This window comes from Gekko japonicus, unplaced genomic scaffold (assembly GCF_001447785.1).
Source record: "Gekko japonicus isolate JY-2015 unplaced genomic scaffold, Gekko_japonicus_V1.1 scaffold1142, whole genome shotgun sequence".
NCBI lineage: Eukaryota > Metazoa > Chordata > Lepidosauria > Squamata > Gekkonidae > Gekko > Gekko japonicus.
This window is the reverse complement of record NW_015171537.1, coordinates 337,530-354,497: the sequence shown is the minus strand read 5'-3', so window position 1 is coordinate 354,497 and position 16,968 is coordinate 337,530. Positions and strand designations below refer to the sequence as shown.

The window sequence follows — 16,968 nt, the reverse complement described above, 5'->3', positions numbered from 1 at the left end:
TCCCCATTCCGTGTCCGGCGCTAGCGATCGACTTGGGAAAATCCATTTCTCACTCGGCGTAGTGGAGGGTGAAACCAGGGCTCAAGGGGGAGGAGCCGAGCAGACCATGCGGCTCTTGCCCACCACAAACAACTTCGAAGGAAGCAGACTTCGGCAAGGGGGCACTTTGCGTGCGTTCGGTTTTTTTTCCCTTTCTGGTAAAGGGACTGTGAACTGTGTGGTGCGAGGTGGCCATATTTTACCAACCCTCTTGATCTGCCTTCTTAAGAACAGGACCATTGCTCTCTCTGTCTACCTCAGCAACAAAGGCTGGTGATTGCCTTGAACTATCCCCCCCCCCCCGCCCCTAAGGAGGAGGACCTGGTGAGGGAGAATGGAAGAGGCAGGGCTGTTGCCAAGGAATGGGTCTGCGGACTTGGGAGGGAAGGAGGAACTCTATCCCACTTGGGTGGCCAGCCCCCTCAGCAACAGCTGGCCAGGGAGGGGGAGTCTGCCTGGAGTCTTCTCTTTATAGTTGCTTCTAAAGGCAGCAGAATTGACCTTGAGTCTTGTTGGTTCTTGGGGTGCATTTCAGGCTCACCCACCAGAGGTGATATGCGGAGTCTGAGAAGTCGGTGAGAGACCCAATTCCAGAATTAGCCAAACTGGAAGGTGTGTTGTGGTAAAGTCGCCCTCAAGAGTAAGGTCCTAGCTTGCCAAATAACTTTGGAGGAGGAGGACCGAGGCTGGGCCATGGAGGGGGGGGGAAGGCATGGTGGAGCCCGACGGGGGGGAATGAGGTCTCGCTGCTGCTGCTGCTCGGCCCGGGCGCCTCTTGCCCAGGAGCAGGAGGGGGTTCCTTCTCTCCAGGCCCCGCCTGGAGGTTGGCAACCCCGTAATTGGGTGCACACTGGGAGGGCACCAGAAGGTAGCCTCGCCTAGGGCGCAAAAAATCCTCGGGCCGGCTCTGCTTGCACTACTGATTATTAGGGATCTAGGTTGAACTACTAACTAACCACTCTGACAATTCAGCCAAATGGTGACACACACCCCACGAACACACACAAGGTTTCCACCCATGTGTCACCATGTTCTTACTAATTTCTTCCTGGATGGAACTCAAGGCATTTATGCATTTATTTATTTAAAACATTTATTAGGAGCCGTTCTTACTTACAGTGCTCAAGCTGGCTTACAACATAAATAAAATACATACAATAAAATGTATTAAAAGCTTAAAAACAAAAAAAACCACAACCCAATATTTAAAATCACAACTCAAGACTGCAAAGTACACTTAACCAAATGTGGTCCTAAATAAAGCCATCTTCATGACTGTATGGTGGGATCCACAGAACTGTGTGCATTTCCCTAAGGCCAATTGCCTCCCATTCATGATATAGTACTGTTAAGAGTATTGCTTTGGTTGTCTATGGATTTCCAGTTTCAAACAGCCTGTCAAGTAATCATCTGCCTGACTGCCATGGGCAACCAGAAAGTGAGCCGAATCAGCAGATGTTAGGGCATCCCTCTTGGTTCCTGGTTGGATTCTGGAGTAATTTTTGCATTTGTGTGTTTAAATAGTGATTTTTCCTTTTCCTTTTTTTTTAAGTATGCATTTTAAATCAAATTGTAACCTGCCTTCAGAAGAGGGGTAGGTAAAAGTGCCTTAGACAAAAATACAGAAGACCCTTATGGGAAAGCTGCTTGCCCAGTTTGGTGTAGTGGTTAAGTGCACGGACTCTAATCTGGGAGAAATGGGTTTGATTCCCCACTCCTCCACTTGCAGCTGCTGGATGACCTTGGGCAAGCCATAGTCCTGTCAGAGCTGTTCTTGAAAAAGAGCAGTTCTCCCAGAGCTCTCTCAGCCCCGCCTACCTCATAGGGTGTCTGCTGTGGGGAGGGGAAGGGAAAGGAGTTTGTAAGCCACTCTGGGACTCCAAGTGAAGGGTGAGGTATAAATCCAATCTCCCCCCCCCCCTCCTCTTCTTCTAACAAGACCTTCAACCCAACTGACCTCACAGGTTTATTATGAGGATCAATGAGAGAATGATTAATGTGCATTGAAAAATGCCGAAGATGTGCTAGGTAATAAAATGCACTCGCTTAAATCATACAACTGTGGGGGAAAGTGCTGTGTACACCACTTCATATGTTCCTTTCTTCAAAGCGCATGAAGATGCCCTATGCAAAATCAGACCTCTGGTCCATCTAGCTCAGTACGATCTACTGGCAGCTACCACAACAAAATTCTTTTTAAACTGTAGATGCAGGAAACTAAAGCCGGTATCTACTGTATATGAAGCACATGTTCTACCACTGAGCCACATCCTCTCCCCAGTTTACTATAAATCTGCACCAACTATTTTAACTGTCTTTTGTTCCCCTGACTCTGAATGTTTCATTTGACCTCCACATCTGTCTCAGGGGGAAAAAAATGGGGGCGAAGGAGACAAATTGATTCACCCACACAGTAAATTCAAACCAAAATGGGTTGGGGGAGGGGGGAGTAGCAGGAGGACTTCTGGCAGCACTTCAGGACCCATGGTAATATGTTTATTGTTTAAATAAACCTGTATCATCATGATTAACTTAATATCTGCAAACTATTTTGCACTTGCAAGCCCTCGATCTTTAATTGCAAGCAGTTCATCATCTCCGCGCCAAATAGCGTGCATGCCAGAAGCTTCAGGGATTCTGCCAAACAGCAGGAGCTCAGCAAGCAGACGGCACAGGGAGCCAGCAGACACCTGCGACTGGAGACAGGCAACTTGGGGGGGGGAATAGTAAGGAGCTTTGTTCTGCTGTGTGACACCAACATTGGTGTGACACCCAGTGCTTCTCGGGGAATGCCATGGGCTCTACACTTGCATGGTGTTTCATTATTTGAGCTCAGTCTTCAGTGTGTGGTATTCATTTACTCCCTTAATCACTGCCTCCAGCTGAGAAAATAACCATTCCACTCAAGCCTAGGAAAATTGCCATGTGACTAGCTTTCCTGCTCCCTGAATTGGCAATTGATAGCTACATCTTGATTGGACAACAACTCTCATCAAACACACACTAAATTGACTATATGAAGCTGCCTTACACCAAGTCAGATCATTGGTCCATCTAAGCTTGGTACTGTCTATCCAGATTGCCAGTAGGTCTCAAGACTCTCAGGCACAACTGGGATTCTTTTACCTGGAAAAGCCAGAGATTGAACCTGGAACCGTCCCCTACTGTTCTGCGGGAAACTGACCCTCAAACTCTCTTCTGCTCTACTACCAAGATCTGTGACACTCAGGGGTCATTTCCTGTGGGAGCACACAGGAGCGGAGCTCCGGCAGTAAGGAGCCCAGGGGGCGAACACATGCAACAAGCCCCACCCCCTGCTCCCAGCAGCTCTCAGTTGGGCCATGAGGAGCAAGAAGCAGCCAGGTAAGTTGCAGAGCCCCCCCCCGGCCCGCCTTCAGGTACAAGCTCTTTCTCCTCTGTGAGGGCAGATCTGCGCGTCCCCCCCCCCAATAGCTAGCAATACAAAATAGTCCAGTGGCACCTTTAAGACCAAGTTTTGTTCAGGTACAAGCTCTCCCTCCTCTGTGAGGACAGATCTGCACGTCCCCCCACCCAATAGCTAGCAATCCAAAACAGTCCAGTGGAGCCTGAGCGGTGGGTGTTGCCTTCTGACACACTTCCGGTGATGTCAGGGGGTGTGGCATATGCAAATAAGTTATGCTAATGAGCTCCTGCACCTCTTTTTCTACGAAATGACCCCGGTGACACTTGTCATGACCTTAATGCCATTCTACATTTACTCCTCATGGCCTGCTACTCCATAAGGACTGACCCCTCTGCCTGGTCTTTCAGATTGCCCTATTAAGCCCCCTCACATTAAGAAAAAGTAAACTGAGCTTATTCACATCTCCCTCACATTAAGAAAAAGTAAACTGAGCTTATTCAAATGCTAGCCAGAGCCAAAAAAGTATGCTAAGCTTCTCCACATGCAAAGCCAAATGCTAGCCAAAAGCCTTGTAGAGTTCAGTTACCTTCTAAAACATTGGCTTGTTTGTGCAATGTCTTTGTAGTAGTTTTTCTTGTAGAGATTTCAAGACAGACAATCCTTGTGGCCAGCACAGGCTGTTTTTGCATGCCTGCCACAGCTGCCTGGGCGCATGCCAAGTGAACACCCTCGTGCCCGTTTCTTGAGAGCGCCTAAAGAATCCTATCAGTTATTGCTAACATTGATCAGCCTGCCTTGAGCAGCAGAGAAGCAATAATTACTGTGAGTTTTAATCAATCCTGCAGCAATTCAGCTGCAGTTCAATTTGTGATCTGCCTCTCTGGTGACACAAGGTGGGGGGAGGTCTGGAAATTATTAGAAAATCAATAGCCACCTTGGCCAATGATTCTTTCTGGATAATCGTGGGCAATGTGTCCCTAGTCAATACACCCCCCCCCCACACACACACACAAGAATGTTCTCCTGGATGGCTGGGATACAGTACAGGGGATAACGTTTTGTGCACATTATTCATCCAAAATGTAACCAGATGCTAAAGTATGTGTGGTAGGGGCAAGACTGAACAAATGCTTAATATAAGACAAAGCATTTGCCGATCTCTAGAAAAGTCAAGAAAAAAAGTCAGGGGCACATATTCAACCATGCAGGTCTTCCAATAGTTCCATTTGATGGTTCCATTTGACTGTTCACTTGCGAAAGAGGGAGCAATGATTTCTGCCAATTCCCTCCTTTCACTGCAGACCCCCACATTACCCTCTCTGTTGTTCCTGAGAGTCTGCTGAGTGATAGGAACAAAATGTGGGGGAGTTCAGTCAGTTGCAGTGGAAAGGGGAATAGGGAAAGTCCTATTCTATGAAGCCTATGGATGGTTGGATATTCATCAGTCAAATGGAACCGTTAGTTCCATATCACAAAATCAGGGGACTGATGATATGGGCAAACGATGACAGCTATGAAGAACCGACTCTAGGTTTGCACTCTCCTTTTGACACATGATCAGTCTTTTCTCCACTTCCTACCTCATAATAGCCAAATTTTGCAGTAATTATGCCTTGTAATAGCCAAATTTTGCAGTAATTATGCCAATTGGGCAAATTATGGTTACCAGTTTGCCTTGAAACCAGAGTCAGAACCCCACATTCAGTGATTTCCCATTTGGAGAGAAACGTGGAGTTGTTGATTCTGTTCTACAGAAACTACAGCTTGCCCAGATCAGGAAGCACTGGATTGAATTGGCAAGAGGAAGGGGAACAGAAAAGAGGGCACATGCTCGTTGCATGCTCCTAAATGGACAAATCATATTAGGGTTTAATTGAGCCTGGAACTCCTTGAGTGTTGACCTCCTCCAACTGAGCTGTATATTCAGCGAAGTTTGCTTTGTTTACCTCATAGTCACCGAACACTGAATACCATCTGATATAGTACAGTAGGTGTGTTTTTCTGTGTGCATGTTTTTAAAGCTTGTTACACGGTGGCCCCAACCACAGGCTAAGCATTTGGTAGCAAAAATAAGCAGAGCACCATGACGTCATCTGCCTGGGGATTCCCAGACAGTTGAGGAGGAGGATTTACTGTGTAGGCTATGTAGTTAGCCATATCACACAAAGTCTAACAATACCCACTGTGCAGTAAGCAGTTATCTGACTGCACTCTGCCCTACTTTGACCTCATCAATAATCTCCCTATCATTGGCTTTCCTCTTCCATCAAATCGACAATCTCTCCATCTTTGACTTTAAAGGTAAAGGTTCCCTTGCTCGAAAGCCAGTCGAGTCCGACTCTAGGGTTGCGGTTCTCATCTCTGTTTCAAAACCGAAGAGCCAGCGCTGTCCGAAGACGTTTCCGTGGTCATGTGGCCGGCATGACTTAGACTCCGAGGCGCACGGAATGCTGTTACCTTCCCACCAAAGTGGTATCTATTTATCTACTTGCAATTTCTTGCTTTCAAACTGCTAGGTTGGCAGGAGCTGGAACTAGAGACGGGAGCTCACTCCGTCATGAGGCAACCCGGGTCTCGAACTGCTGAACTACTGACCTTCCACAGCCTGCAGTTCAGCGTCTTAACCACTTGAGCCACCGTAGCTCCTCATCCTTGACTTTACCCTTCCACTATAGTTTGTGGGGAGGGGGAAATGGATTCATGGCCAGCACCAACAGCTGACAAGGCAAACCAGCTTCCAAGACCCTCATGTATCTGAAATGGAACACCAAGCATGGCATGATCCCAAATTGCGCCTAGCAATCAGTGCATTGGTTTCATCTTTGAAATGGGAGGGGTTTTTTCCCCTGATAATTATTTGTCTAGGAGCTGGCAAAAACAGTAGACTCATCAAACATGGACTCATGGTTTCCTGCTTTTCTTTGCCTCTCGTGCCACTGCTAAACAGGTTTTTTTTGGTGTGTGTGTCCAGCCTCTTTGGTACAGCTTTTATGTTTCCCCTCTATTTGTCCTCATTTTTTTCTTCTTCTACGGCTCTTTGCATGCTTCTCACCCATAAATGTTTTTCATCTTATTAGGATGGTGGGCTGTTTTTCAGGTTGGGAAATGGCATTTCTTTCAAAAGAACTGTGGATAGGTGCACAGACAGCTGCATGTGCTTCCTTAAGAACGAAAAAAGGAGGGATGAATGGTGTGGGTAGAGGAGAAAACAATATTCCCAGCCGATTTTAAGCAACACACACACAAGTGAGCAGTCTGGTGGTGGGGAATGAATGGGCTAGTGGAAGGTGATACATATTTAGCATTAACTTGAAGAGAGGAGACTGTCAAAAACAGTGACCACCAAGAGGAAGCAAAGCATCTGGAAAGGCAGTGAAGACAAAGGAAAACATGGCCTGTTTCTCCAAGCAAGCATGAGGGATGTCACCAAACAGCTAGTACCTCTTTCACAAGTTATTTATTTTCACAGGAAGGCTCCCAAAGAAAATGGAGCCCTAACTAGCTGAGACAGGGTGAAGGGCAGAAAGTGCATGCGATTTGCCACATGAAGACCCAAATCATGTTTGTGGATGAGAAATGCCTCAAGCACAACTGTTAGAGTTTGGAAGCTCTTCGGTCACCCAATCAGACTAACAAGAGCCCATGCAATGGTTGTCACTAGCAGACCTGCTAAAACTCTCAGAATTTGCCCCCCTCCTCTACTGGAGTACTGTATATTTTAGTGTGCTACATGCAAGTGCTAAACTCCAGCTCTAGAGTTTAGAAAAGCTGCATATTTTTGTGTCCTCAGAGCAGAGGGTAGGGTGCATCTCAAGCATGTTCACTGCTATCCTGACATTGGAAGAAAAGAGAGGAATAAAAACCAGAGGGGACTGCTTGCTTCTTGTCCCCGCAGACTGTGGTGTGCATATACCCACTCACAACACACGTACATTAGATGAGCTGAATAAGAAGGAGCTATTTCTAACTTGCCTACTTTTTGGAGCAGAACAACCAATTTTAAGGAACATTCCTGAAGGTCATGGTGAGAACAGAACTGTAGAATCCCAGAGTCTCCTAAGACCACACAAGCTATATTTAGCAAGATCTTCTTATTAACTCTGTGAGCATGAAAGACTTTTTTTGGGTAGACTGACAGTCACAAATACAGAGGCGGATGATTCTCCTGTGCCATATTATTATTTGACCTAAAGTTCATTCCCCCCTAGGGTATGCAGAGGGCTTTAATATCAACATTTGTTAAATGAGGTCCACTCCCCACTATTGCTTGTTTCTTCTAAACACATTTGTTCTTTGGTAAAACATAATGTTAATATAGCTGACTCAGGGGAAATCAATCCACATTGTGCTGGGATGTCCACCAAAGGCTAACTGAAAAAGATTACACATATTCATCAAGTGACAAGTAAATAAACCACTGGTTCATTCACTAAAATGGTTTCACTGGGGAGGGGTCTCTCATTTGAGCCAGCAGCATCATGGTTATTTCTAAAACAACCCAAATTGGTATTGTTATTAGACTGGCCAGACTTTGCACCAGATATACTCACCAGCCACACTACAGTGAAGGTGACAGCTTGGTGGAACAGAGTAAAGGCAATGACTGTATTGTTACCAGGGAATGAACAGCCATTCTGTGCCGAATCATCAGCTTGTAAAGCGTTCTCAGCCAGTGACTGCAAATTCCTGCATAATCCAGTGCCTTTCAGATGTTTGAGAGCCAGTGTGGCATGCTGCATGAGCAGTGAGGAGACCTGGGTTCAAATCCCCAGCCACAGAAACTTGGGTGACTTTAAGCCAGTTCCTATCTTGCAACCTAAGCTATCTCACACGGCTGTTCTGAGGATACATCAGGGTGATGAGACTCATGTACTCCACACTGATTCCTTTGAAGGAAAGGCACGATGCAAATGCAACTGATGGGTGTTGTTCTTTCTTACTTAGAATATTCCCCACTTTTATCCGTGATCCACAGTGGTTTACAACAATTGGGGGGAAAATGAAATTAAATGAACAACAACAACAAAAAGTAGCTTCCAATGGGCCAGCTCATCAAAGGTCAAAGAGCAGAGGTTACAAGTCCTTTGGTTTTCACCCGAGGTCTCATGCCTCTGACCATGCCCAAACTCTACACCTGGAGACAGGAAGAGCTAACAAACCCTTGGCTTAAATGTTAAAGCTGCCAGCTAAACTCCTCCCAATCTGTCCTGCTTATTCTTGGAAGAAAGAGATTTTCTGCACCAGGTTTTCGCTCCAGCTTGTGTCATCGGGTTTCCCCCTCCCCCCCACACAGTATCATCACTCTCCTGATTCGTCTTCATGTTTCCCCCCTGTGTTTTTTCAGACCATCTGAAAAACATGGGGGTTGACTCAGAGGGGGAAACAAACTAACAGAGAGCAAGGACTGGCAAACAATGTTGTGTGTAAGGGAGGGGGAAACAGGGGTCATTTGGGGGGGACGCGGGGGGATGCCATCCCCCCGGGTGAGGTGCGGGAGGGCGGGGCCTGGAGCTCCCTGCTGGTGCCTGCTGGAGGTCGCTGCCGGCTGTGGGGAGGACACACTTCCGGTGATGTCAGGGGGTGTGGCATATGCTAATGAGTTATGCTAATGAGTCCCCCTAGCTCTTTTTCTACGAAATGACCCCTGGGGGAAAACATGATGCAGTTAAGAAGCCAAGCTGGAGCAAAAACCCATTGCGGCGAAGTGCAAAGTTTAAACACCCCAGCTATGTGGGCTGACTGTGTGGGTCCTTCCCAGAGATTCAGCACTGAAGCATACAGATTCTGTAGGAAAGACTCACTGAAGGGGCCTCACATTGTAACTGGATCATTTAAATATTCTCCCACCAGTGCAGAATCTGCTCTTAGATGAGCTACTTTTACAGTTGGTAGAACATCTGAAAGGTATTACAGTGGCCACCATTTGGACCGCCTGAAAACACAGGGAAAAGCCACAGACATTCACTCTCCCGATGCTTTCCTCAGGTGCTCTCACAGACAGCAAAAAAAATATACACTGACCGGGCTTACAACTGCCAAATGCAACTGAAAGTGGACAGGGAAAACCAGGGACTTTGAAGGTGAGATGAAAGGAACCATAATGCGAAATCCACTGACTTGGGCCATTTGCTCAAGAAAATGAACATGTGGACCATTGCCTGTTTATTTCCACTTCTTCCAGAAGGTACAAAGCTCATTAACAACAAGGTCAGAGGAGGGGAGGGGGAGTGTCCCTTTTTTTGGAACATCTAAAATGCCTTATTACTGACACTTCCCAACGCTGAAAGGAAATAAGTGAGCTAAATTGCCTAAGAGGCTGTGTTTTCTTATTATGAAGCTCAGCTCCCTTTCTTCATTATTACACTTGAAAAAGAATATTTAATAGGAAGTTTCTGCTGAGAGCAAATTGCTGCCTTTTTAAATATTCTATTGCATCCTCTAAATATTAGCAACCACTTTGTCGGTAACGTTTAATAAAGGTACGACAGAGATGCTGCTGGCATTTCAAAACTAGCTGGCGCTGAGAACAAGAGGAGAAGCAGCAAACAGTTTTGTGGAGGGGAGCTGTAGCAGCCCCTCTGAGAAGGGGAGCTGTAGCAGCCTGTCTTACGCAGAAACAATGAGAGGGGTGTGTGCAATTAAATGGTATTAAACAACCACCACCACCCATCTGACCAGACAAAGAACACAGGTAGGTACGGTTGCTGATTTCCTGGCAAACTCCCCCATTTAGTACCTTGTTAATACTGGTTGATGTCAAACAACAACAGCTGTTGTTACTGCAGATCAGCTTCACCGCATAGTGAATACCAACCTTATCAAGTCACTGGCATCCTTAAAAAACAATCCCTGGTGTGTTTGTGAAGAGCTGCAGGCAGCTGAGTGTATAAGAAGCTGAAGAATGTGGTTCAGCATCCATCACTTCCCTGACTTAGTGCCCAGGAGTTGTGGTCAAGCTGGTGCGGGAGAATGAGTGGAAACTGAATCTAGACAAGCCTGAGGGGATGTTAGCTGGTCAGCTGATGTTCTTGAAGGGACTGATCTGCCAGTCCTGGATGGGCTAAGATCATGTCTGGCTGGTCAGGAGAAGAGTTTAGGAGTGTTCCCGCTCTTCACTAAGAAGGCTGGGATGGCTGCTGGAATGCCTTTTATCAATTACACCTTGGAAGGAGGCCATCTTCACTTCTTGACTCAGGTGAGCTGGCCGATACTGCTCCAGGCTACTATGACTTCAAGGACGGATTACCGTAACCAGGACTTTTTTTGTAGAAAAAGCCCAGCCGGAACTAATTAGCATAATAGGCCATACCCAACAGCAGACACTCAGCATATTAGGCCACACCCCAGACAGCACAGCTCATTAGCATATTAGGCCACACCCCGTGCCTTCCCTTGGCTTGCCTGGGCAAGCCGGCCCTTGGAGGGGAGGGGAGGCAGTTTAAGCTGCCTTCCCTTGGCTTGTCCAGGCACCCCGCGGCTGTGGGGAGCCTGGGCAAGCCAGCCAGGAAAGGCATGGGGAGGCATTTAAATGCCTCCCCGATCCTTCCAGCCCCCCCTGGCCCATCTGCCTCGGAGTCGCTGGGGGGGGGTCACTCTCCAGGCCTTCCCTCTGTAGCCAGGCACGCAGAGGTTTTGGCTGTAGTGGATGTGGCCAACTCTGAAGCCAGCCGGAACTCCATTCCTGTGCGTTCCTACCCAAAAATAGCCTTGACTGTAACATACTCTATGTGGGGCTGCCTTTGAAGACAGCCTGGAGACCTCCACTAGGGCAGAATATGGCTGCCAGTCTGCTTACCAGGAGCAAGACACTATGGTCATATTACTTTGCAGCACTATGTACTGATTTGCTTCTTGTCTTAATTCAAGGTGCTGGCTGTAACCATTAAAGACTTGAGTAATCCCTGTACAAACCCACACACTTGTGAAGACCCTCTTTCCTCTCAGCTTGGCCTTCCATCCAAGTGTTCTCTTCATGTCCTCAGTGTGGTTCTGTGTTTTTTCTTGCTCCAGCTCGCCCTATCTGAGAATGTGTTTCTTATGAATGGTATGTGAGGTAATTCATATTTGAAGAGCATTTGAAGAGCAACCTATCTAAGAGCTGCTTGCCTGGACTTCAGGAATCTTTCAGATATTCCAACTCTGTGATGTCCTTTAATTATGTACATTAAAAACAAACAAACACTTTTGCAATCATGTAAGCCACCTTGAGGGGGGTTTGTGTATGGTTTTTTTAAAAAAGAAATAAATTATTTATTTGTTTAAAAAATAAGCACATATTGAAATACAGGGAGATTGCAGAAGATGCACAAGAATGCCAATACAGATGTACAACCACTTGAAAAAGAGGATCTGAACTAAGAAATAGTTCTGAAGGGAGTTTGGGAACAATGGCATAAGGGAACAGAAAGGCAGGCAAGAGGAAATGGGCAGCAGAGCAAGTATATGGGGAAAGAATGGAGAAACAGGTAGAACTGCAAGCAGAGATACTCAGAGTGAGACTGGACTGCTGCATAAGCAGGCCAGAGTCCAACTGTTGGCCAGCAAAGAGAGAGAGACTCTGGAGGTATTTCTAGCTGGGCCAGGCAAAAGCAAAGGGCCTACAGCAGTGGTGAGAATGGAGGTTTACTGGGACCTTGAAAAGCGAACCTGCCCCTTCTTTTAAGCAGTTTGTATCAATGACCATGCAAGTATACAGAGCAGGAAGTTAAATCCTACCTGAGCCCAGTGCAGTAATAGCATGCCTGTAAGGCTGACAAAGAGAAAAAGCTTTCCACCTCACCCATTACCACTTCTCTCTGTTTCCAAGACCTGTGAAGGTGAGACATGCCACCTCCACAAACAGAACACAAAACCTGTCTCCCTCCTTCCATTCTCTAATCATAAATTGCTGTCTTGCAAACCCTGGGGTACAAATATCTGAAGAACTTTTACCATCATGTCCTCTGGCTCCTCATTAGCAGCTTTTAACTTAATACCTTCTCTGTTTTTCCAAGAACCCTTCCTGAGGCAAGTCGCTGCAAATGTTTCTCCTCGACAACAACCTCTATTTCCCCCCCCTCCTATCCCCCAAAAACATCTTGTCGTTTACAAAAAGAATCCATCTTTATTTTCAGAAGTTCTGATTCATCCGTCTCTTGAGCATCTTAGCACGAGTCACAATACCCTACATTTTGCTAAGCGCTCCCCTGCGGCAGCAAACATGTGTGACTGGCAAATGGCTCTGAAAATGCAAGAGTATAATGGAGGCACCCAAGTTATAATTAAACACTGCTGGTGCAACACAGACATATATTTACCCCCCCCCAAGCCTCCCTCTTTGTCCAAGTCACTTTGTCTAGTATCCTAACTGTCCCTCAATTTATAGAGTCTGGCTGCCTCCCCACTTCTCCTCCCGAATGACTGTCCTTCCACATGTGTCTCAGAGGCTTACCAAGTTCTCTTTGCCACCTGGGCACAACGTTCAGCCAGACACTATGAACTTTCCTCTGGCCTGGACATTAAACCTGTGGTTGGACTGTATGTACTACTTCAGACTGCCAACATGGGCTCATGAGAACACACGTTTCTCTATAAAACACATGCATTCACACACACGCAAGCAGCAGGTAAGGGTTAGAGCCCTTCTGCCTGACAGGATAGTTTTCTACGTGCATGAAATCATGTGTAGGAGCCTCCAATCATAACAAGCCTCCACCAGCACAGTCCCCACACAGATTTGTCCCTTTCATCTGACTGTTGCTGACTGTACAGGTTGCTGACTGTAACTGCTGTTTTTCAAATGCATGCATACAGATGGGCTTTACGTCCTGCTCACGCATGCCCAAGCAGAGAGGAGTCACAACACTGAACTACAAGCTGCCTTGAACTACAAGGAAAGGCAGGATATAAATGTTTTAATGAACAAACAAACAAATAAATAAATAAACACCTCTTTGGAGACACCTTCTCTGCAAGCTAGCTTTCTTTCAAAATAAACAAAAATGATCACAGTTAATTATCCTTTTACATTCTTCCTTCACCTTTCTGACTTTCTTTATCCTGCTGTCCTCTGTGCTTCCTGTGGCAATCCAACTGATGCCCAGAGACCAAGATGTGGTAATTAATACTTCCAGGCTAACAAGCTTATTTACTTATGGGAAAGTAGAATGTGACAAAGCTCCTGCATAGATGGACTTGGCCTCTTTTACAGCAACTGATCCCTCTGAAGCACAATGTTTTGGTTCATGCCAAAGGAAGGGTAGCTTGAAGATAACAGAGAGCTGCAGGTTTCCTGTATCCTTTACTGCTGTCTTCAACTATTCAACAGGGTGGTTCACATAATTACCAGCAACTACCCAAGTGGTTGTCTGGCATCACATGCCTACAAGATAAGGGGTGTAGCTTGGGCAAGGAGCCACACAACTTCTTAATCTAAATTATTTACCAACCACTACACATCTATCCTCCTCCAAGCCGCTCAAGGCAATTCTCTCCTTCCTTACTGAAGCTTCATAACCGTTAGGTTAACAGTAGTGAATGTGAGATTGCCCCAAGCTTGCCAGTGAGCCTCGGGACAAAATGTGGAGTTGAACCCAGATTTCTCTTCGCCTACTTGCACACTTCAACCACTACACAAAACTGCCTTTGCCGTTTCAGGAGGTTAGCCATGTTGGTTTGCAGTAGAAGAGCTGGATTCAAATCCAGAAGCACCTTAGAGACCAACAAGGTTTTGAGGAACAAACTTTTGAGAGTCCAAGCTACCTTGAGTATGAGTTAACCATCTCCCATGATTTTGAGAGATGTCATCATTTGAAATACCTCTTTCCCTTTGCCAGAGTTGGGGAGGTTTAGCCTTCAGGGCTGCTGCCTGGAGATAAATCTGCTCTTCAGCCACCCACATTTGTCTCCCCTCTCCCTTCCCCCCATTTTTCTCTTTGTACAACTATGAGGCTCATTACCTAGTCATTGCATTTACACCTGGAAACACGTTTGCGAGTGCCTATGGAAATCACTTCTGTCTAGCACTGAAGCGGAGAGTAAAAATAAACAGCCAGGTGGCAAGGAAACGAAACACTGAGGTAGGCATAAAACTGACCAGATGGCAAACCCAAAACACTTGGATTTTTTTTGTCTGTGTGTGCATGCACACAAGCTGTTTTCCTCTCTGCTTCTTCAGTCGAAGCACAGCCAGCGTCGTGGAGGTGCTGAGCCCCCCTCCCCGACCAAAAGAAATGGGAGCGGGGGAGAGAATGTGATATTCCAGGTTTGGTTTTGGCAAAGAATGGTGTGATGTGTTAGGTGAGGAGAAAAAGCGTGAGAGATTATGCTCAGAGGAACTGCAAGTCTGGAGGCACAAGATGAGAAACTGAAACTGCTCTGAAGCCATAGAAGACAGACATTTGATTATGCTTCTGCTTCACGCTGCATACCAGAAAAAGGCACCCTTCGGCTCAGTGTGCAACACAAGTGGCAGAAACCCTGCCATGACAGAACTCATGCAGGCAATTCTCTTCTGCAAAGACTAACAGCATCAGTTCTCCCATCCTGCCAAGCCCAAACGCTGCTGGAACGAACCCAAAAAAAAGTGAAAAGAAAAAAATCCAGATGTCGAGAGTTGTGACTGTAAGCCAATATAATTCTACCAATCCCTAGTCCCCTTTCAAACTGATGAGGGGTGAGTTGGAGAAGGGGGAGGAATCCACCACGAAGGTGGCTTTTTTGCAATTTACAGAGCCAAGTTCTTTTTCTCCTGACCCTTTGGCTGAAATGGAGGGGCACTGTCTTTAATTTCTCCCCACCTTTCCCAGTAGCAATTCTTTTGCTTGCAGAAGTGGAGCTTAGATTCTGTTGCTCTGCCCTTCTCCGTGCAAGGAGGGAGGGGAAAAGGGTTCTCTGCCTATGCCTCCTGCTCCCTCCTACCACTAATGCTGGCTGCTCAGATGCTTTGTCCATTTTACAATGCAGGCACAATCCACCATTGCGTCAGAGGGAAAAGGCCTCCTTGTTGTACTGAATGACAAGGATTTCAATTTCCGCTGGCACCACTCCATACAACACCGGGAGACAGACAGAGAGACGGGGCTGCCATTTCTCAGCTGTTTCCCCTCCTGATGCATCTCATCTTCAAACAGTGCCATGATACTGCTGTTTCCTCCTGGGGGCATGCAGAAATGGGATGGGCCTTTTTTGCTGCCCATCTCTGGGAGGCACATCAGCTGGCAAGATGAGGTGGCAAACAAAGCCCAACACAGAGTGTTGAGGCAGTGGATAGGAAAAAAGAAATGTAGTTTAAAAAGTGGTCTATAAACCATCATTTTTGTTTGCACAGGTGACACTAAAAATCTTAAAAAGTTATGGAAAACAGATCGGCTTTGTCTTGAAACTTCCAAACAGTGTGGAAAAACATTTTCAATGAACTACACACATAAACACATCACTGGTTGTGGAGCTGGAATTCAAAGAAGATGCTCACTGGAAAAGGAGGACATTTTACAAGGAAGTCAGGAAGCTTACTGCAACTGCTGGTTCGAGTTCTAGCAGTGTGGCTTTCTTGTAATGCCAACTCAAAGAGGCCACCCTCACAAACACAACTGCTTTATTCACAGTTCTAATACTCTGGCTTATCTTGGATGTTTTATCTGAACTCAGAGAGGAATCCACTCTTCCATTTCCTTTCCTGTACCACTCTGCAATCACTCCCAATGCAACACTTAAAAAATTCCTCACTCCTGCAACTATTCTCCTAGTGCGACTGCTTGATCAATCCCTGCAACTATTCTCCTAGTGCGACTGCTTGATCAATCCCCTGAATAGTCACTATTCTCTTAATGCAACTGCTAGCTCATTCACCTGAAAAACCATTATTCTCTTAGTACAGCTGATAGATAATTCCCACAAATACCTGCTATTCTCTTACTTCAACTGCTCAATCAGATCCCCAAAGAGCCACCATGTTTGCCAACTCCTGCTTGGGAAATACCTGAAGATTTGGAGGTGGATCCTGGGGATGGTGGGGTTTGGGTTGGGGAGCAACCTCAGCGGGGTATAATGCCATAGGATCTACCCTCCAAACCAGCCATTTTCTCCAGGAGAACTGGTATCTGTCTTCTGGATGTCAGCTGTAATTCTAGGATATCTCCAGCCCCTACATGGAAGTTCACAACCCTAATAGCCACTATTCTCCTAGTGCGACTGCTAGATCAGTCCCCCAAATGGCCACTATTTTCCCAGTGTGACTGCTAGATCAGTCCTCAAATGGCAACTGTTCTCCTAGTGTGACTGGTAGTCCCCTGAATAGCCACTATTCTTCCAGTGTGACTACTAGAACAGTCCCCTGAATAGCCACTATTCTCCTAGTGCGACTGCTAGATCAGTCCCCCAAATGGCCACTATTCTCCTAGTGTGACTGCTTAACCATTCCCCTTGAATAGCCATTATTCTCCTAGTGCAACAGACATATCAGTCCCCCAAATAGCCACTATTCTCGTACTGCGACTGCTAGATTAGTCCCTTGAATAACCACTATTCTTGTAGTGTGACTGTTAGATCCTTCCCCTGAATGGTTG

The 16,968-nt window shown here is 46.3% G+C and overlaps 1 protein-coding gene across 1 annotated transcript in view; it reads right to left on the bottom strand.

Annotated features, from left to right (window-relative positions):
* The window catches only part of LOC107117485 (astrotactin-2-like), a 490,835-nt gene that overhangs the window by 165,416 nt on the left and 308,451 nt on the right, over nucleotides 1–16,968 (bottom strand). The window lies entirely within an intron of this gene.